Source organism: Glycine max, chromosome 7, assembly GCF_000004515.6.
Source record: "Glycine max cultivar Williams 82 chromosome 7, Glycine_max_v4.0, whole genome shotgun sequence".
Taxonomy (NCBI): domain Eukaryota; kingdom Viridiplantae; phylum Streptophyta; class Magnoliopsida; order Fabales; family Fabaceae; genus Glycine; species Glycine max.
The window spans coordinates 20,511,438-20,534,641 of NC_038243.2; the positions used below are offsets into that span (position 1 = coordinate 20,511,438).

At 33.6% G+C, this 23,204-nt stretch overlaps 1 long non-coding RNA gene across 1 annotated transcript; it reads right to left on the reverse strand.

The window, feature by feature from the left end:
- Window positions 1-21,066: 21,066 nt before the first annotated feature.
- Window positions 21,067-22,170, reverse strand: LOC102660122 (uncharacterized). Its single transcript, XR_415195.4, has 3 exons — window positions 21,888-22,170; window positions 21,427-21,545; window positions 21,067-21,334 (listed from the first exon to the last, which is right to left on the reverse strand). It is a non-coding gene; the product is annotated as an uncharacterized lncRNA (long non-coding RNA).
- Window positions 22,171-23,204: the final 1,034 nt, after the last annotated feature.

Here is a 23,204-nt window from a genome sequence, read left to right on the forward strand (position 1 = left end):
CAAGCAATGCTCGTGTGTTACATAACAAGGTATATATAGGTTTTTTTGAGAATATACTAGAAGTTTATCACAAAGATTTTTTTAGCTTACTTTTCAAAAAAATTAGACCTTCATTTATGTTAACAAATTTTCATTGCTATGGTTACAAGTATAAGCATGTCCTATGAGACTAATTATGAATGAAGGCAACGTAGGTGACCTTCTGATCAATTATGTGCTCTAGAACACATAAAAGCAGCAATATTATGAGAGCAGAGCAATCAGAATACAACTGTGTTCTATAATTGAGTTTAAAAAAATAATACATGCACTTGAAGCAATGCGTCACATATCTTACAACTTAGAAATAGTGTTTTAATAAGTGGGTGGTTGTACAATTGGATAATAGTCTATGAATCTTGTGTAGGCATGTGGTTCATTTTTGTAATTTTGTCACTATCGTTTGAAAGGGTGTTCATGATTCCTTTGCTATAACCAACGAAATAAAAAAGAAACACTATTGCATGTAAAAAGAAACACTCGAGTTTAATTAAAACAATCATTGCATGTTATTCATCACATGTGACATCAGTTCTTGACAAGATTGAAGCAACTAGCTAGGGAAGGGGATCATATTCATTTTCAAGAATCACTTGTATATGCTCAGACTCACTCAGAAATATCAAAAGGGTGTACCACAAGCAAATTGACAATCTTTATAAAGAACCAACTAAACTAATTATAATTATGTTCAAAATTTTCAAGCGGGTTCAGGGTATTACTTACATCTAAGAAATAAACCTTTATCTCCATCCATAATTCCAAAGCATATTCACATCTTTCCAATCGGTGAAGAAGCTTTGTAGACAAGGATGAAAGCAGCCACCTACAAAGACCCTGATCCTGCTCCTTCCAGCTTTTGTATTCTTCACTGAACATTGGTGGCCTTCCTCCCAAATCTGTCATTGTGATGAACTTCTCAAGGTTGCGTTCTTTGATTTTTCCCAAGGCTTCAGCCTTCCATGTTGAGAAATTGTCATCATTCAGTTTGATCGAGATTGGATCCATTTCAGAGCCAGAGGTGCCAGGCTTCACGGACAATATATCTGCTAATGATTCTGGTCCATGCTCCTTAATCAGCTCTTCCTGTAGTCCCCGCCAAATCCCACTCAAATTAGTACTAATCTTGCTTAGAAAAGAAACCACAATAACAACAACAATAAAACCAATAACAACGACCACAACAACATTTCAACATTTCAGCATCATTCATCAATTCAAGACTCATAATTAATTAACATCATTGTTAACCATCATCAAAATTCAAAGGCTGGTGAATAAATAAGTTGTTATCTAAGAACCTAAGTACTTCAATTGAATGAACAGTAAATAATTCCACAAATAAGTAGGTGAAGGAGTTCAAATGATGGACCTCTATGGTCTTGTCTTCATTGCTAGTCTCTGGACACTCCAGACTAAGATTCATGCAAATCAGTTGCAGCATGAATCTTTCTTCCTTAAGACTTTCATATTTTTTATGTAGCTCTTCAATTTGTTTCTGCCAAGAAACATAAGATGAAAACATCATATGAAATACAAACTTTATGAAAACAATAAGGTTTTCACCATTTATGTTAGTTGTTTCCAGAAAGAAGCCAGACCAAATTCGCAAAAGATGTAACAAAAGTCAGTGAGAAGCACAAGTAAAAATTTGCTGCTTCCAAAGATATGATTTGGCTTTTTGGCAAGCCACGTTCGTGTGTTACAGAACAAGTTTATCACAATGAATTTATTAGCTTACTTTTCAGAAAAGTTAGACGACCCTGCATTTATATTAACAAATTTTCATTGGTATGGTTAGAAGTATAAGCATATTAGAAGTATAAGCATATCCTATGAGACTAATTATCAATGAAGGGAACTTAAGGTGTAATGTGTCCTTTTGATCAAGTCTGTGCTCTAGAACACACAGTATTATTAGAGAAACAGAGCAATCAGGATACAACTTAAAAAATAAAAAATTACATGAACTTAAACAATGTGTCACATATCTACACTCTATGACTGTAAAATTAAATAAAACAACTTAGAAATAGTGTTTTAATAAGTTGGTGGATGTACAATTACGAAATGGTCTATGAATCTTGCATGGACATGGGGTTCTTTTTTGTAATTTGTCACTATCGTTTGAATGGGTGTTCATGATTCCTTTGCCATAAGGTCAAAATGAATTAAATTAAAACAATCACATGTAAAGGACAAGATTGAAGCAACTAGCTAGGGGATCATATTCATTTTCAAGAATCACTTGCATATGCTCAGACTCACTCCGAAATATCAATAGGGTGTACCACAAAAAAATTAACAATCTTTTTGATTGACAGAAAGTATTCATTTAAAGAACCAAATAATTAATTTTCTTCCAAATCTTGAACTGGGTCCATATATTACTTACATCTAAGAAATAAACCTCTATCTCCATCCATAGTTCCAAAGCATGTTTACATCTTTCCAATTGGTGAAGAAGCTTTGTAGACAAGGAATCAAGAAGCCACCTATAAAGAACCTGATCCTGCTCTTCCCAGCTTGAGTATTCTTCACTGAACATGGGTGGCATTCCTCCAAAGTCCGTCTCCGTGAAGAACTTCTCAAGGTTCCGTTCTTCGATTTTTCCTAAGGCTTCCGCCTTCCATGTTGAGTAATTGTCATCACCCAGTTTGATCGAGATTGGATCCATTGTAGCAGATTCAGAAGGAGTGGGAATGAGAGAGAATTCAAGAGAGTGAAGAGATTTAATGAACTACTCATACTAATGGAAATAGAGAAGAGTTATTTATAACTACTCCTAACTGATAACTACACTCCTAACTAACTGAATTTCTAACGGAATATAACTGCTCCTAACTCGTAACTGACTTAATTACCCTTTTAGTTCACACTTTGTTGTTTCATATATTTAATTATGCTTAGATCAGTGCAAAGTGTAGTAATTTGTGTCTGTATGTAGTGTCGTTTTGCTGTCTAAGCCCTAAGCTCGCTTTTTGGTCAATCGATTTGATCAACTTTGGGTGGATAATTAGATTGATTCATCCAATTTATAATTTTTTTAAAAATTATATATATATATATATAATCTATATATACTTTAAACAATACTAATGATGCAACCTATCAGAACATAAGAAGGTCCGATCAGCTGGAAAATTAAAGTTTAAAGAATAATAAAAATGGAAAGTACTAAAATAAGATTTAAAGAATAAGGATAAATAGTTATTTTTATCTCTTAATGTATAATTTGCTGACAAATATATCTGATTGTTAACTTACGTCCGTCATTGTTAATAAAATAGTCTACGTGATACGGAGGGATAAATTTATCACTAAAATGATTGTAAACTTGGATTGCTAGCATAAGAGCATATTTGGCACAATATTTTTTTAACTTTTCGTCTTCTCACTCCGCTGACAAATATATCTCTCAAAGATGAAAATGCAAAATTTAGTCCCGGAAAGCATAAAAAGTACAATAAATATATCCGGACATTAATAATAGATTGTGACTAATTATTATTATTATTGTTATTATTATGTGTTTGTAATTTACTGTCCTATTCGTTTGGTACTTATGCAATATATTTTTTAAATTATCTTTTAATATATATATATATATATATATATATATATATATATATATATATATATATTATTTTGATTTCCTTGTCAAACCTTAATCTTTGCTGTTAAAAAAGACTTTATCTTATATCTTATAATTTTATCAAATTTCTATTAAATTTCTGACTTTTAATCTTTAAAATTATTCCATATTCCAATTTCAACTTAACTTATACCCTTGTATTTAGATTAAAAATAATATGTCGAGAGTTTTGAGTAGAAAAAAATACAACCGGCCACGGGACCAAATTTATTTATTTATTTATTTTAGAAAAAGAATTTAATCAACTATTTTTTTAAAAAAAAATCTCACAAAATTTAAACTAGATAAAACTAAGGTGGAATTATAAGTCTTTTTTCTTAATCAATAAAATGTATATATATACCTCAAATATGAAAAAATCCCTTGAATAAACCTTATGTGCTTCCACTCAAGATAACGCTAATTATACATCATATGAATAAAATGAAAATAGTTACTAACAAATAAAGAATCCAAATAAATTTAAATAAAAAATACAATAATGCTCAAACTAATACATAGGTTAACTTCAAAACAAAAAAAAAACTAATATAGAGGTTTATTCTTTGCCTTTGGGACGTAGAGTTATATCTCTCACTAATGTAGGGACTGCAGTGACGACATTGACATACTGTACCAGAGTACGTAATAAAGATTAATAATTAATTGAAGAAACAAAAAATTTCAAGAAATAAAAAGCTTTCATTTTTTTTAAATGGTAACTCCATTTTTTTATATCATAAAACTAAAAAAAATTATTTTATTTTGGAAAATAAGTAGTTATATTAATTAATTAAAAATCTAATTAACAATTTAATAGATGAATAAATAGATATATAATCAAAGTATAAGAGTTCAAATCTTAAGTTGTATTTTACTATTTTTTTAATCCATTTTTCCTAGCTTTTCTCCTATACAATTCATTATTAACTTCCGGATATATTTGTCACACTTTTTATACTTTTGGAGACTAAGTTTTGCATTTTCAGCTTTCAAGGACGCATTTTTTAGCGAAGTGGGAAGACGAAAAGTCCAAAAAATATTATGATAAATATGCCCTTGTGCTGACAATTCACGTTGGCAATCATTTCAGTGACAAATTTGTCCCTCCATGCCACGTAGGCTATTTTATTAACGGTGACGGACGAAAGTTAATGGTCAAGTATATTTGTCGCACTTTTTACACTTTCATGGACTAAATTTTGTATTTTCATCTTTCAAGGATGCATTTATCAGGAAATTACACATTGAGGGACAAAAGTAACTATTTATTCCAAGAATATTGAAGGTGGATACAAAAATAAGGATTTTATAATTTATATAGAAAATGATATTTTGGTAATAAACTATATAAAAACATTAAAGTTGTAAATAGCAAAATCTTCGATTAAATAATGGTCAATGTAAATAGCAACTTTAACATCGGTTTTCAATATAAACAATGTTAACGAAAGGACGATAGCATAATAGTAAATAAAATGAGTTTGTTAATATTGATTTTTGAAAAAATCGATGTTAATGAAGTCATGATAACATCGGTTTTTTGTAAAACCGACATTAACGCGGAGATGTTAACATCATTTTTTTTTTGAAAAAACCGATGTTAACATTTTTTATGTTAACGTCGATTTTCATAAAAACAAATATTATTTTTTGTATATATATAATTGCCCTCTTCCGGCGCCAACTCTTACTCCCACTTTCGGTTTAAAGCTCTCACTTCCGCAACGCTCCAACTCCTATCTCTCCCATTTGCACCCGCTCGTCTAAAGCTCACGCCCCACTTGCACTCGCTATCAGTCGTGTTCTCGCACTTGGTGGCCAGTCTCCACAACGGCAACAAGTTTACGAAAGGAGAGTTGTCATCAACTAGGTATGTCTTTCTCTTACCTTTGCCAACTTAAATGAACGAATTCCTTAACTCCTTGATAGACTTCTTCCAAAAAGTTTTAAAGGTTTCTTCATCCATTTTTTAAAATAAATAAATAAAACATTGTTTGCATTTTTTTTATTGTAACTTGATCGTCACGATCTTGATTAGAAGCCAACGTTTCAAATTGCGGTTGCAGATCTTTTCCATCGGAGTCGAAATTGAGACAGTTTTTTTTTAAACCTTTGAAGAAAAAAAAGTCATCATGTGGTTTTTTTTATAAAGTAATTGTTTTTCTGTTGATTTGGTTTGTTGTTATACTCGTGTCGGGTGATATTGAATTTTTTTGACAATATAATTAATATTGTTGTGGATTTGGTTTGTTGTACTCGTGTTGGGTGATTTTTGGAAATTTTTGTGATTAAGGTAGGTAATTTTGGATTTTGGAGTAATGAGATTATTGCTTTCTTTTTCTGGTCACAACGATCATTGTTTTCTGGTTATTAGTTTTTTTTAGTGTCTAAAATCTAATTTGATTTCATGGGCGTTGCTACGAAGTGAAAAGCCTATGCTTCTTGTCGGGTTTGATGTTTATGACATTATCTTTCTAAATCCAAATTCGAGTTTTGGTTGATGACGTGGTCTTGGTAATTATTGGATAGAGTTTCTATGATGATGATGGAATTTTCTTAGAGTTGAAGTAGAAAAAGATATGAGAAATAGAATGAGATTCTGTAATTGTGCAGACATGTGTTAAAGCATTATTGGGGTCATGTGTTATAGGTACTTAAAATATAAATTTTGACAAGAATAATGTGCTTTAGACTTGAATAATGAAGGAGGTGAGGTTTGTCCTTTTGAAGTGTTTTTTCACTGAAAGTTTGGTATAGCTTTGAAGGGAACCTTAGTTTGCGTCTTTCTTGTCACGACAGAGATGTCAGGGTTTCTGGGTGACATTGAAATTCATATGGGTCTAGTATTGTTCTTTCTGAAATGAGATTGTCAATGTTGCATCATTTTCTTAATCAAACATTTATATTAAAAAATTCCCATTTTTGACCCTGATACGGTGATATATACAACAAGACTTCATTCTTATTTATTTATTTTTGTAAGTATAGCAAAAACATGGTATGTTGTTAATACTTTCATGTCATCTTTGTCAGTTATGTGGTGAAAATGTAAGCGCAATATTTGTTTTTAGTTCAGATACTAAGAACACTTGTTATTCTAGGGTGAAAACATATTGAACACTTGTTATTTTGTGGTGAAAACATATTGAACACTTCATAAGGCGAAAAATTTGAATTAATCAATTTGTTCCAGCAATCAAAATATATATAGGTAGGTTTTTTTTTATTTTGCTGAATTTATGTATAGGCAGCTTGATACTGAACTTCTAATTAAATTATTTCAGTTAAAAAATTATTTCACATCTTTTTTATATAGAATTATTATTTCACATCTTAAACACTATGTTACAAATATTTTCATTTGTCATTGGACCAATATTGGAAAGTAGTTGTAACCCACATATCATATCATAACTACTTGTTAAAAATTTAATAATGCACCTTTTGGTTAATTTTATTCAATATTATAACTACTTGTTAATACTTAATTAATGTTTGGAATTCATTAGACAAATAAATATAACTGACCTATTAACATTGTGATACTATTGAAAATTATGTAGCTCTAATAATGCTCAATGTAATTTGTAGGCATTTTTGGTTTTCCTGTTTGCATCGTGATCACAACATTCGTTGTTGGACATTATAGTAACTATCATCACAGGTACAAATGTTTTTCATAAAATTTTGATGCTCTTTTTTGTTACGAATACTTTTATAACTTGTTGATTGTGATTAATATCTATTTCTTTATATATAATTAATGTTCATCATGAGTGACCTTAGATTCCTGTTTGAGATTAAATATAATGATTCTCTTGGACAACTTGGATTAATCATTGTATTAAATCTTGAATTGCTCGTTTAGACAGTTTGGAAAGAGTTCTTTTTTTTTTTTATTGTAGATTCATATGTATAGGTTAAGTTTATTTTCTTAAATTTGATGAAATTACGGTATAGTGTATTTCACTTTGTTCTCAGAGTGCATATTTGATTGTGGTGGAATTTATGTCACCGCTTTCATATCGTGTACTTGGAGATCAATGCGAAATGCTGCAGAAATTTTGTAAAATTTAAGACAAGAAACTTAACCTTTACATATAAATCTACTATAAAAAAATATCTTCCTGAATGGGATAGGGCCACACCTTTAACGAAAAAAGTGAGGTTTTCATGCATGGAATAACTGTGAGTATCACATAGTTATTGGTTAGATGGATCAAAGTTGGATGAATGCAAGTCGCATGAGCCTTGCATATGAGAAAGGCATTGAAGAGTACTTGTAATTTGCCTCCGAAAGAAGTTGATCGGATGAGGATGGAAAATATTTTTTTCCTTGTATAAACTGTTTGAATGGGAGACGACAAGTACTAGACGATATACGAGAACATCTTCTGTGTGAAGGGATTAAGAAGAATTATATGACGTGGATATGACATGGTGAATTGACAGACATGCAGAAGGGGTCCCAAACTGAACTGATTGATGTTGAAATGGAAGATCAGTTAGAGGATATGATTCATGATCTTGGAGAAGAGTCATTTAAGCAAGAACATTCTTCTATGTATGATACATTGGAGAGTGATTCGAAGAAGCCTTTGTATCTGGGGTGCAAGAAGTCTTTGAGGCTGTTGTCAGCGGTATTAAGTCTGGTCAATGTCAAGGTCAAATATGGGTGGAGTGACGAAAGTTTCACTTCATCGTTTTCAGGTAGTGCAGGATATGCTTTTAGAGGAAAACATGTTACCAAAAACTTACTATCAAGTGAATAAGATATTATGTCTGATGGGTATGGAGTATTAGAAAATTCATGCATGCCCTAATGATTGCATACTGTATAGACATGAGTTTGAAAAAATGCAAAAATGCCCAAGGTGTGGGGTATCACGGTGCAAAGTAAAGGATGATGACGAGTGTAGTAGTGACAAAAGCACAAACAAAGGCCCCCCCCTAGCGAAGGTGTTGTGGTATCTTCCGCTCATTCCAAGGTTTAAGTGTTTATTTGCTATGGAGAAGATGCAAGACCTTACATGACATGTAGATGGGAGAAACTACGATGGAATGCTCCGCCATCCGACTGAATCCTCCAAGTGGAAGAAGATTAATCGTTTGAATCCAAATTTTGGCAAAGAGGAACGAAATCTTAGGCTTGGACCTGTCATTGATGGAATGAATCCCTATGGAAGTTTAAGCACTTAGCACAGTTTGTGGTGTGTTTTGCTAGTAATTTACAACTTGCCTCTTTGGTTGTGTATGAAGCAAAAATACATGATGTTGTCTATGATGATATCAGGCCCAAGACAGCTACGAAATGACATTGATGTTTATCTCAACCTCTTGATTGAAGACTTAACAAAGTTGTGGGACGAGGGGGTTGTCATGTTTGATAGGTATCGAAATGAGACATTCAACTTGCATGCAATGCTATTTTTTTTACCATTAATGACTTTTTAGCATGTGGGAATTTGAGTGGATACAGTATTGTGGGTCATCGTGCATGTCCTATCTATGGAAGAAAAACAATATACACTCAGCACCAATGTTTTCTAAAACCTTATCACCCTTACTAACGATTGAAAAAATCTTTTAATAGAAGTCAAAAGCATGAAAGTACGTCATTACCATTAACAGGTCAGTAGTTCTTAAGTGGGCTGAGGACATCAATACTATATTTAGCAAGACCCAAAAGAAGTTGACAAGTAAAACTTGCCTATGGAAGAAGAGGTCGATATTGTTTGATCTTTCATACTGGTCTGATCTAGATGTTAAACATTGTATTAATGTTATGCATGTGGAAAAAAATGTGTGATAATGTCATCGACACGTTTCTTAAATTTCAAGGCAAGACAAAGGATGGTTTGAATACTTGTCAAGATATAACTAAGCTGGGTACACGTGAGTAGTTACATATAATGTCTAATGGTAAGAAAATATACTTGCCTCCAACATGTCAAACTTTGTCAAGAAAAGAGAAGACAAGTTTCTATCAGTGTTTGCATCATGTGAAAGTGACACAGGGATACTCTTCAAATATTAAGAGCCTTGTGCAACTGAAAGATCTAAAATTAGTTGTCTTAATGTCTCATGATTGCCACGTCTTGATGCAACAACTGTTAGTCGTGGCGATTCGAGACATTTTTCCTAACAAAGTAAGGCATGCCATAACTCACTTGTATTTTTTCTTCAATGCCATTTGCAGCAAAGTCATTGGCCATGTAAAGTTAGATGACTTTGAAAATGAGGCTGTTATGATATTGTGTTAGTTGGAGATGTATTTTCCTCCTTAATTTTTTGACATCATGGTTCACTTAATCGTTCATCTTGTGGGGGAAATTAAATTGTGCGGTCCTGTTTATTTACTGTGGATGTACCCGGTTGAGCAATACATGAAGATCATAAAAGCATGACTTTGGCACACATTAAAAAGATATATGATATTCTTCCAAACAATTCTTTTTCACAATCTTTCTCTAACCATTGCCATTGCTTTTTCTTTGAAAAAGCTTTCTAAACTTTGTTTCAAAACTTTGTTTTTCTGCAAGTGGAAATTCTGCAGAAAACAAAAGTGTGCTATCTTTTCATCCCTTCTTCCTCTTGCCAAAAGATTCAAAGGACTAACCATCTGAGAATTCTTTTGATTCATCCCTTTCCCTTACATAAAAGATTTCAAATGACTAACTGCCTGAGATATCTTTTGTTTCCCCTTACAAAGATTCAAGGGACTAACCGCCTAAGAATTGTTTGTCTTAACACATTGGAGCGTACATCCTTTGTGGTACAAGTAGAGCGTACATCTACTTGGGTTGTTATACTGAGAACAAGAGAGGGTACATCTCTTGTGGATCAGTTCAAATGGAGCGTACATCCACTTGGTTGTTCAAAGAGAACAAGGGAGCGTACATCCCTTGTGGATCTTTGCTTGTAAAGGATTTTATAAGGTTATTGGAAATCTCAAGAACCGGTGGTTGCTTGGGGACTGGATGTAGGCACGAGTTGTGGCTGAATCAGTATAAATCTTCTGTTTGTCTTCTTCTTTCCTACACTCTTTACTTTTCCGCTGTGTTCTTTTATTTCCGCTTTACTTTTGTCTAAGTTATTGTTTTTGTTCTTTACTTCCTCATAACTTAGTAGTAAAGCCTAATTGAATATAGTAATATTAAGAAGGACAAATTTTTAATTAGTCAAGACACATTAATAATTAATTCAACACCCCCTTCTTAATTATTCTGAGGCCACTTGATCTAACAGTATCAAGGACCGATGTAGAATGATGAGCATTCTAAGATGGTCTACGCAACCTTCATAGAATGGGCTACCCCTTTTTACGATGTTCCCTATGACGACGGTCATAAACCAATGTAGTATGCCCCAAATAACCGATGTAGAATCTTGCTTCTCTAGTAGTGAAGGGATTTTTTGAGGTCTGGGTAACGGGGAAAGAAGAAAGGAGTTGAAGTAGGGTTTCTTTGTTGTTGTTGATTTGTGCCCATTTTAGAGCCCAATAAATTGACTTCAAAACTTAAATTATAAAATAAAATTATGGCACTTAAAAGCCTTTAGGAATTGTAAATTTAATATTTTTCATTTGGCAGGCACATACTAATTTCATACTTGGAGAGGGATAAAAAGCATATAATTCTGAAAGACTACAAAAAGAAACTTCTAATTCAAGGGGCAAACAAGAGCACCTCTAATTTGAGAAACTATAAACATATTTAAACATTTAAGTTTTAATATATTTTTGGTGGATAAATACTTATAAAGAATATGAATGTGTAGTGCTAAAGCTCAAACATGCATTCCAATGTGATTTGTGGTTGAACCACATCAACAAATCTTGTGTGTGTGTGTGTATACTTTTATGTGGATGAGAAAAGAATATATGTCTAGTGCGTCTGTAACAAAAGATTAACAGTTTCCCACCACTACATAAGTGCTTTTTTGCATCATCATTTCCAGATCAGTTTATATAGAATCAATGTACAAAATGTAATAAGTTAAAATACTACATCGCTTCAAATAGAACCAATGTAGAATGAAACATATTTCATTGGTTTAGTTAAGTATTGATGAAGAATATATAATTTTACATCGGTTCAATTTAGAACCACTATAGAATGTCAATGTAAACCCCTCCTCTTGATCCTTATGCTTCACTTTCGCTCTTCCTTACTTCGACCTTGTGACCTTGCATCACTACCTCCCAAATTAACCCTCGTGCGATGACCTTGTACCTACCACTATAATCATTGTTGGTAAGCTCTTCATGCATCATTGGTACATGGATGATACGTTAATCTCCATTACCATGACCATTGTGGGCAAAGTTGTGAAACCCGGCTCGGTCATTGACCCGGTCGAGGTAGTGGATCAATGGGTTAGTGGTCCAATCAATGGGCCAGTAATTGGCTCGGTTTGATCCAGTATATATTAAAAAATTCAAAATTATATATGTATTTATTATATATTAACATATAACTAACATTATTTGATTAAGAAAAGTTTATTCATACTCCAAAATCCAAAATAATAATTGAAGTATTAAAGTTGATAACACAAGTCCAAATTCAATAAGACAATTACACAAGTCCATGATAAGTTTTGAAATGAAAACACAAATAGCATCAACATGATAACATCCATAATTTATATCCTATTTTCCTTTCCCTTTTGAAGGATGAATTTCCTAATGTACGCCTAAACATTATCAACAAGCTTGATCAAGTGAATCAAGTTATTATAGTTTTTTGTAATTAATTTAATTTTTCGAATGCTTTAGATTTCTTTTGGCAACCTTTGTTCCTTTTCTCTGCTGATATAATTAATTCTAGCATTCAGTACAAAATATTCAACTTGAATATGGTCTAAAGAGGTTACAATTAAATTAACTATATGTAAGAGATTGAATACAAGAATACATATTTGACTTTTTTTTTATCACTAGAATACATATTGGACTTGGCAAAAAATAAAATTTAAAATAATAATTACCAATCATAGTTACAAGAATAATGAGAACAAATAGAAAACTACACTTACACAAAAACACTAAAAAGAAACCAAAAGTGTTTTGTGTGTGTGTGTGTGTGTAGAGGGTAGTGGACATGAATGGGCGAAATAAGGGATAGTGGCAGCACATTGAGCTAAGCTAGGTAAGTGCATTGTGTAATTTGTTACTCTTTTAAGATTTTTGTACCTATGTGGCTTCAAATCTACGTGCATACGGTTCCACTCAGATAATGTAGCTAGAACTAAAGGCTAACCTTGTTCAACAAAAAACTAACTGACTATGTTAGAGGGGCTTCTGGTTAGGGCTTTCTTCTCCACTTCCTGCAGCTAGAATTGGTTGAGAGAAATTAGAGAATAAAGAGAAGGGTCGAGAGACAGGCTGAGGCTTTTTAGGCTTTTACAAAACGACGTGGTTTTGAAAGTTTTGTAACTTTCTTTTCACGCAAAAACCCAATATGAGATTTAAAAATCGGTCGGGTCATCGAGTTTGCGCAAAACCGATCGGGTCTGGCTAGGTCATACCAGGCCAGATGCATGGCCGGTCCAATTACCAAACTGGCCCAATTATACCACAAGGTCCCGATCAGACCAGGTTTTTGAACTATGATTGTGGGTATGCCTATCTTCCCCAATTGTTTTCTTTTATTTGTGAGGCGTTTCTCTCCTAGGTCCCTAAACTCTCTCTCCCTACCATGAGGAACCCTCCCTAAAAGCGTAGCCATTCACTATTAACACACCACCATTAAAGGTTCTTTTTGTTGTTTATTTTAACATTAATGTTAGCATTAACATTGGAATTTTGGGCTTATTGTGAACTGAAAGAGGCTTCCATCATTGTATTATTTGTGGAGAAGTTTGGGCTGTCATACATTTCATAGCAAATATTATTGTGAACTCAGACAAAACGTCTTAGTAGGCTAGGCAGTGATATTTTCATAAATATAACACTTCAAATGAACTATACAACGATGGTTACTTATAAGACCGTCTTAATAGGCTAGGTTGTGGTATTTTTGAAATTAACTAGAAGTTATTTAAGATGGTTTAGTTGTAAAACCATCTTAGAAAGCAAGGATGCAAAGACAGTTTAAATATGTAATTTCGAGCCGCTCTCTCTATCTATTTATCTCTCACACTTTCTTGTATTTCTTTTGCCTCCAAGAAAGGTGCACGCCATGACAACAAGGGCCACCTTGCTATCATCCTGTCGGAGCTCGGGTCGGTCGTCAACATCTCGTCGAAGCCTATTGCACTATCATCAACGTCAATCGTGCCTCGCACACTCATTAGCTCACTTTCCAATCAAATCTAGGTTCAATTTTGTTTTGTTTATGTCCACTTAAGATTTAGTGTTTGAGTTTGAGTTCGTATATGGGAATAGAGAAGGGTCGATTGTAGCTCTCTATTTCGTCTCTATTTACAAGTTTTGGTTTGTTTTCAGTTGTCTCTGTGGAAGAAAGCTCTCCAACAAAACCCTGTTTCTATTTAGTTCAGCTATGAATGTTGCAGATGTTAGAGTACCTTCAGAGTTGTACAGTCTTTGATCTAAAGAGATCTAAACTTGACAAATATGTGATACCATGTTTTTAAACCAAGTTAGGCATGTCCTTTACCTTACAATCTGTATGTATATCCTATCTCCAAAATGTTGTATAGTTATAATATGAGTTGTGCCCCATTCCATACGCAACTTTTTCCTCCTTCATTCTCCTTTTTTTTTTTCTTAAGAAGTGATGGACATGGATGAAATTTCAGAGTTGGTAAGATTTTTCTTTTCCTTTGTTCCTCTCTTACAACAACTGTTCCATTGAAAGTTTATGTCTTTATTTGGGTACTTCAATTTTTCTGTCATAAGCTCCTTGATAAATTGGTTGGTTCTGTCTTTGTGGGTTTGGTTTTTGTAGAATTTGGATGGTTTTTCTTCTTCTCACAAGGTTTTGGAATTAGAATAGAAGAACATGGGTACCCAGAGAATCTTGGTTTCAGATCACACAAACGGATATCAATATTCGACTGAGGAAGTTGATAGCATTGTGATTGATATGGATTCCTTCTCTTCCGGCATCAACAAAGATATCACTAAAGCTAATTTCAGAATTATAGTGAGATACTTTTTCTTTAAATAGTTTTATTTTTCCACGCGATAATTATTTTATTTGTTTTGTTTGGCACATCTTACAAGCAAAACAAGGTCAGTGGTGGTTTGTTCTTCCTACATTATATAATGTATACTTAATTTTTTTTATAAATTTATTATTCTTATTTCTTGGGAGACGAGCGAGACACTAATTAAGGTAACAAAAACGTTAGACCTTAGTCATAAGGCATGAACAGAGAATAAGGGCATTAATGAAAATGAGAAGGAAAACATACACGTTATCGGATCAGCTATTGTTAAACCTTTGCAGCCATTGAAATAGAATGTCTTTCTCAAGCATTATTATTATTATTATTATTATTATTATTATTATTATTATTATTATTATTATTATTCCACCCCTCAATTCCTTCACCCTTAACTATAATTTTAAAATGAAACATTGAAAATTAGATGAAGCAATTTAATTTAATCAATTCTTGGGGGCCACAGGTATTGCCATTATCAAAAATTAAGACAATATTTTGATATGGATTTTATGAAACTGCAACTGCTCTAACAGGGTCCTGCACGGCTGAAAAGTCAGTGGTGGTGACAGTAGGGTCCACACATCATTCCACAAACACACAAGTTCATCATCATATTACTATTATTGCCAGTAACATGTCCACCACCACCACCCTAAAAGAAAGCAAATGTATAACTTGAAGAAATAGTTTTAAACGACCTTCTTCATGGCTCCTTGATCGTAAAAGTTGCGTATGGAATGGGGCCAACTCATATTATATAACTATATAGCTCTGATTTAACAGATAAAACATGACTATAATTTGGCTTCTAGATCTAGTTGTCATTCTCTTTATTATTTAGCTGGACAACATTAATCAAATTGACTAGTTCCATCTCTAATTCCTATTCCCAATTGAACAAAGTTCTTCAACTCAAATTATAACACCAACTATCATTTTTCCATTCCCCCATGTCATCTATAAAGGCATATTTATCCATAGAAACCATAAACAATCTAGGAAAAAGATGGTTTAAGGAAAACAGAATCAAGCCAGATACAATGCCAGAACTTAACTTGATCTCCACACGTTACCTTCCTAATATTTTTATCAATGCTTTATTTTTATGAAAAAACTTAGGTGTAGTTCCTTAGATGTTTTAGGTGGTGTTCTCTAATTAGAGTGTCATATTGTAAACTTTGCTAGTAAGGTCCACATAAAGTCAACACTGGTTTCTAAGGCGACTTTAATTATGAATGGAAAAACAATACTAAAAACACCTAAAGAACCACATCAAAGTTTTGTTCTTTGTTTTATATTATAATTTTGCAATGACTATTTTTCCATAGTGAACAGAATTTCTGGTAGACTAAATTGTGCCATTGTTTTGCATTTGTAGAATCTGGACTATGGACTATAACCTTTTATCTCCTCTTACTGTCTAATGTTCTTACTGCTTTTTGATAAATTTGTTCAGTCTTTGTTCACTATGTTTGTAGTGGAATCCATACGACTTTCTAATGCTGTTAATTCATATAAAGTTTGCATTGCTATGCTCCTCTCCAATAGTGTGATATTGAGAAGTCCTTAGTATCATTGATTTTTGTAGTTTTTCTCTTAATATGAACTCTTTTGGACATAGGTCTAGATGCATCCCATGTGTGCTTTGTTGCCTGATTTTGTTGGTTGTAAGATGTTGCATCTAAAATTTGTGTGCTTTCCTTTTTCTTCCTTGTCTTTAGAGCTGGAAATAAGATGATGATGAGGATGGTCCATCTCCCAGTGAAAGCCCCTCAGGGTTCAGAAAATAGTATTCTCCTAAAGGCTTTGGAATGTCTACTCGAGTAGGATTGGTAGACTTAACTAATCATGTAGCTATTTTGGTTTTAGCTTGCACCATAAGCTTTCTTGAATAAGCTACACTGTGTTTATTATTTTTAGTTAAAAGATTATGGTTATATATGGTTTGTCCTGGATTCATATATTTAAAGGCTTGTTGATTAGAGTTTGTTGTTGTTTTGGTTTTAACTTGCAACATAATTTTCTTGAATAAGAAATATTGTGTGTGTTAATTTGTATTGCAAAGAAAATTCTAGGTATTATAGAACCTGTTTTGGATTCATATGTTTAAAAAAAACTTGACTGGGTGCTTCTGGCCCTTGGACTGGGTGCTTCTAGCCCTCTGAAACTTGAAGATGTGAAAAATGTGTAAGTTCTTTTGCAATTCCTCTTCAATGTGATTTTAAATTGTTTTCTGAGTTCTTTTCCAGTTCCTCTTCAATGTGATATTGAACAATTTTATGAAACCAGGTACCGGATATGTGCCTTAAAGTGGCATCTAGATCACCATCATGGCTCTTTTAAGGAATTCTTTCAAGTCAGAAATTCCAATCAGATCCAAAAGAAAGCTTGAAGTGATCTATTTTGATGTGTATGGTCCTTTTGAAGTGAAATCCCTAGGAGGTAACAGTTACTTTGTGTCATTCATTGGTGAATTTACTAGAAAAATGTGGATCTATTTCATTAAGCAGAAAAGTGAAGTGTTTAACATTTTTAAGAAGTTTAAGCTGTTGAGTGAAAAGCAAAGTGATAAGGTAATTAAAGTGCTTAGAATAGATGGAGGTGGTGAGTATAACTCACATGAATTTCAAGTATTTTGTGATGAAGAGGGGATAATTCATGAAGTGACATCTTCGTATACACCTCAGCATAATGGTGTTGCTGAGAGAAGAAATAGAACCATTCTGAACATGGCTAGGAGCATGATGAAAAGGAAAGGAATGCCTCATTATTTCTGGGGAGAGACAACTTTTACTGCTGTGTATATTCTGAATAGGTGTCCCACTAAGAGATTGCAGGGATACACACCTGAAGAAGCATGGTCAGAAAAGAAGCCTAGTGTGAGTCATTTCAAAATATTTGGTTCATTGTGTTTTAGGCATGTGCCTGAGCATAACAGAAAGAAACTTGATGACAAGGATGAACCAATGATACTCATTGGATATCATCCAACTAGTGCCTACAAGTTGTATGATCCTAGAATGAGGAAGGTTGTGATTAGCAGGGATGTCTTGATAGATGAAACAAAAGGCTGGAATTGGGAAATAAATGCTGTTGACAATGGTGAAAGAAAGGTGATTGTGAATCTTGAAGACAAACAAAGTGAAGAGGATGTACCATCATGTGGAGAGCAACTCAGAAGGTCACAAAGAGAGAGACAAGTACCACAAACACTTAAAGATTATGAATTGTATCCTAATACAGCAATCACTGTAGAAGGGGATTTTGTGCACTTTGCTCTACTTGCTGAATCAGAACCAATGAGTCATGATGAAGCCTCACAAAGTTCACATTGGAGAGCAGCTATGGAAGAAGAATTGAGATCAATTAAGAAGAACCAGACTTGGGAGTTAGTCCATTTGCCTCAAGGAAAAAGACCAATTGATGTGAAGTGGGTCTATAAGACTAAAGTACAGCCTAATGGAGATGTGTCCAAGTATAAGGCAAGATTAGTAGCAAGGGGATTTCTACAAAAACATGGCTTGGATTACAATGAGGTTTTCGCTCCAGCTGCAAGACTTGAAACTGTTAGGCTCATTGTGGCAGCTGCTTGCAACAGAAATTGGTCTCTATATCAACTGGATGTGAAGTCAGCATTATTGAATGGGCCACTTGAAGAAGAAGTCTACATAACTCAACCACCTAGTTATATAGTTGTAGGACAAGAGGATAAAGTCTACAAGTTGAATAAGGCATTATATGGCCTCAAGCAGGCTCCTAGAGCCTGGAATATGAAAATTGATAGCTTCCTAGTCCAGCAGAATTTCACCAAGTGCACTACTGAGCATGGAGTTTATGTCAGAAACACAAATTCTTGTGAGTTTTTGATAATATGTCTCTATGTAGATTATTTGCTAGTGACTGGCAGTAGTAAAGAAGATATAAGAGTGTTCAAAGGAAGAATAATGGATGAATTTGAGATGTCTGATCTTGGTGAACTATCATACTTCCTGGGTATTGAATTTGTTTCTACCAGTAAATGGATTTTCATGCATCAAAAGAAGTATGCAGAAGACATCCTAAAGAGGTTCAATATGATGGATTGCAATTCTATTATCACACCAACTGAAACTGGAATTAAGCTGCAAATAGATGGGGATGAGAAAGAAGTTGATCCTACCTTGTACAAGCAAATTGTAGGCTCATTGAGGTACCTATGTAACACCAAACCTAATATTGCCTATTGTGTTGAATTGATAAGCAGGTTTATGGAGAAACCAAAGACACCTCACTTCTTGGCAGCAAAGAGGATTCTGAGGTATGTGAAAGGAACATTGGATCTTGGCATTTTATATCCTTACAGTCACAAGAATATAGAAGGAGAAGTGTTTGGTTATAGTGATTCAGATTGGTGTGGTGATAAGGATGATAGGAAAAGCACTACTGGTTATGTTTTCAAATTTGGAACATCACCAATCTCTTGGTGCTCAAAGAAGCAGAGTGTAGTTGCTTTGTCAACATGTGAAGTAGAATATATTGTTGCTGCTATGGCAGCCTGTCAAGCTCTATGGTTGGAAGCTTTAATGGAGGAACTAAACTTGAGAAATTGCAGTCCTATGAGGTTGTTAATGGATAACAAATCAGCAATTGATTTAGCTAAGCATCCTGTGGCACATGGCAGGAGTAAACATATTGAAACCAAGTTTCATTTCCTGCGTGATCAAGTGAGTAAGGAGAAGCTTGAATTGGAGTTTTGTAAGTTTGAAGATCAAGTTGCAGACATACTAACTAAGCCATTGAAGTCTATCAAGTTCAAGGAATTGAGAGACAAGTTAGGAGTGACATCCTTGACAAATCTGAATTAAGGAGGGATGTTGATGTATGTTGTAATTCAGTTAGTTAGTTAGGAGTTAGTTAGTTTGACAGCTATGAAGGTTGTTGTAGCTACATATGCAGTGTGTATAAAATAGTAGTGATCATGAATGAGAAGAATGAGCAGAAGTTTTAATTCAGAATTCTAAGTTCCCTCTATTTTCTAAATCAATTCTTTCATCTTATCTTATTCTCTAACATAGAGTGAGTGAGTGCATAGTGTCAGTGTGTGTGAAGAGCTTCTTTGTTCCAACAAACTCAACTTTTGATGGCCTCACTCATCAAAGAAATTATACTGCTTTATATTCTTTTATGTAATGAATTGATTGCGAATCATAACCGTCAATATGAACACAAAGAACTCCATATGCTCTGTGCAACAAGTGGAAACTGAATGGTCCATTGAATGTGATCTTTCATGCCTTTGATAAGGGACTTGACTACTAACTGCTTTGGACGTATTGGTTACCGAAGATATATTCATTTGTGAACGTATGTTTCTTTTGCAGGAACTGAACAAGATTAGTGCTTATATACAGACAAGAGCTTATCCAAAGGAAATCATTGATCTTTTCAAGAAAAGTTTTTTGGTACTGTAAACAACATTCACATACCTCACAAGATTGAGTTTGCATGATTGTCATTGATTTCTGCAATTCTACGTATTCTCTTTGCCACTATGTTGAACTTCTACACTTTTACTTTGCAGGCTCAACAGTGAAAATTTGGTAGCAATGGGTATCCTCTAAGTTGTAGTTTGTTATCAATAAATTGTTGTGTTATCGGATGCTTCTTTAGTCACATGTTTTGTCACTTTGTCTTCAAGAGCTGCAAATAATTCGATTTCAGGGTCGGTGATGTTTTATGTACCAGCTTGTCTGATGTCAGACTAATAAAATGATGATTGTGTACTGGCTTTTAATACTGAGTGGCATGGTATTATCAATATCCTATGATTATTACATACATGTATGTATATGCAATCTCGAGTAGTAATAAATTAATCGTCATTTTATACCTCTGCCATGGTAACGATGATGCATGAATTCTGTCATTTTGCGATTTTATTTAGTAATGTACAAATTTCCATCTAAAATCACAACATAATAAGTATTAAAGAAAGACTATAGAGAGGACGATGGTTGAACTGATGGAGAAGTCTATGCCTTTATTATCTAGAAATATTTATAAATTACATCAAATGAATATAAAGGGCAAAATTTAAATGTAATATCATAAGATGTGTTTGGAAGTCAAGTTTTGAAAAGTGAAGGGAAAGACAATTTTTTTCATTATTTCCAGTAAATATTTTGTAATTTAAAATATTTTAAAATAAAAGAAAAATGATAGAGTAAATTTAATGTCGTAATCTATTTTTTTTTAACATTACATAATTCTTAAATTAAATATAAAAATCCAATTTTCATTAAAGAATAATTTCAAAAACAGCTAGATAACATCATTTTAAGTTTTACGCTTCTAGTAATGCCAAAATAATCATGAGATTAAGGATACTACAACAAAGATTCACCTCACGTTCAAATTGGGCTACAACAAAGATACGTCATGTGTATTTTTTATTTTTTTGGATAAGCTACTTCATGTGTAATTACCCAGCAGCTATTTTCATTTGAGTGTTCCAGTCAAGTTGTTTCTTGCCAGGAGGAATATCTGCAAATCAAACATATATAACCAATAATAACTTCAAGATGATATAAATTAAAGAAGGGATAAAACAACTTGAATAGTTGAAATGCAAATACCATGCAAGTGGTCTTCCAGGCATCCTAATGGCATATACTCTACCAAAGCCTCCCTCTCCCAAAAGACATTCAGCTCAAAAATTTCTAGTTGCAGTTGCCAAGTCACAGAATGAGAATGTCTGAGTTGAAAATAGCAGATTATTAGATCATACATATGCCTATCCCGTCCCCTTCCCAAATCAATTTTTTTCTATAATATAAAAAAGCTTGCAGTCAGACACATCACCAATCGGGTGTACTAAATACATAAACCCCCCTCAAATTTTTTTTTGCAAGAAACGCCATAACCCCGTATAAAGCAAGAAATAGATTTGGGCAAGAAACAATAGCATACCCCCCCCCCCCCCCCCCAAACTACCTTAATTAAGTGAAAGCATAATTGTCCCGAACAGGGTTTCACTATCATAATTCCGTTAATGTCTCTTTTTTCCTATACAAAAAACAAAAAACTTTTTTTTTACCAGGGGTGGCTTTGATCTGACCAACGAGACTATCCTGAGCTTCCATCTTCTCAACCTTGTTCTTAGTGCCTGAATATCCAGAACAGGGAATCCAACCCATGCTTGATGTTTCCAATAGACGCACCACAGTGATCAGAAAGAACCTACAAAACACTCTCTCAATACAATACCCGAGCCGACCACACGGTGCTCGGGAAGGGAAGCTAACTACAACCAACAACTTGGAAAGAAAAAAAAAAGTCTTTGTTCTTTTTCTCTCTCCATGTTTGTGTTTCTGTTTTGTGTTTATAGAGCTGACAAAGACTTTGCTACATAGACATATGGCTAACAGTGAAAATTGGATTTTAATGATAGAGACTTATTTGCATAACGGATGTAAAGATATGGACTATTTTTTATATTTCAAAAAGATATGGACTATTTGCAAAATGAGCCAAAAGTTAGGGATCAAAATGTCTATATACTCTCTTCTTCTCTAGCGATTGAATAGTAACCCAACTTCATTGTATACTCTTAACGACGCACGTACACCACCGAAGACCAAATACGCTTCAAAAATGACCCTAACGGAAGCAACTTAAACTAATGGAGTGAGATTTCACAGAAACAAAAAAGCGCTACTGAAATGAAAAATCGGTTTTGCTATTTCTAACCATAAGGGTATTTTTGGCATTTTAGAAAGCTATTGGGTGCCCCAAGCAACTGCCTCTAGTTAGAGATGAGAGACTATGTTGGCCCAAAAGAATATGAGGCCATTGCTAAGCTAGATGGACCTTCTTATGTTGTGATAGGTTGCATAATTAGTATTGTTTAAAGTTTATCTAGATTTTTAATGAACAGAAGACATATCATATGAGAATGATCATTTTATGTGAGAACGAGAATGACTAGTCTCTACTGTTAGATTAAAATGAAAAGTCAAGATTAAAACATTTTAAATTCAAATTAAAAACTCGTTTAACCATAAAATATCTATAAGATTTATAAAAAAAAAAAGTTAAATATCTTAAAGATTTAATTTACATCAAGATTGTCACTACAACCACCACCAACACCGCTATCCTCATCACCACCATGATTGTTGTCATGATCACCATCCTCGTCACCTAGATGATCGTCGCCACCACTATTGGTACAATAGTCATGTTGGTGGGGGCAATGGTTGATGATCATAGTGGTGGTTGCAATGGTGGCCATCACAGTTGTAGCGGAAATAATCATGATAATGGTGGTGGTGATGGTAATGATAGGTTTAAGATATTTTATGACTTTATAAATTAAATCTTTATGACGAAAACAATGTAGACTGGTTCTCAG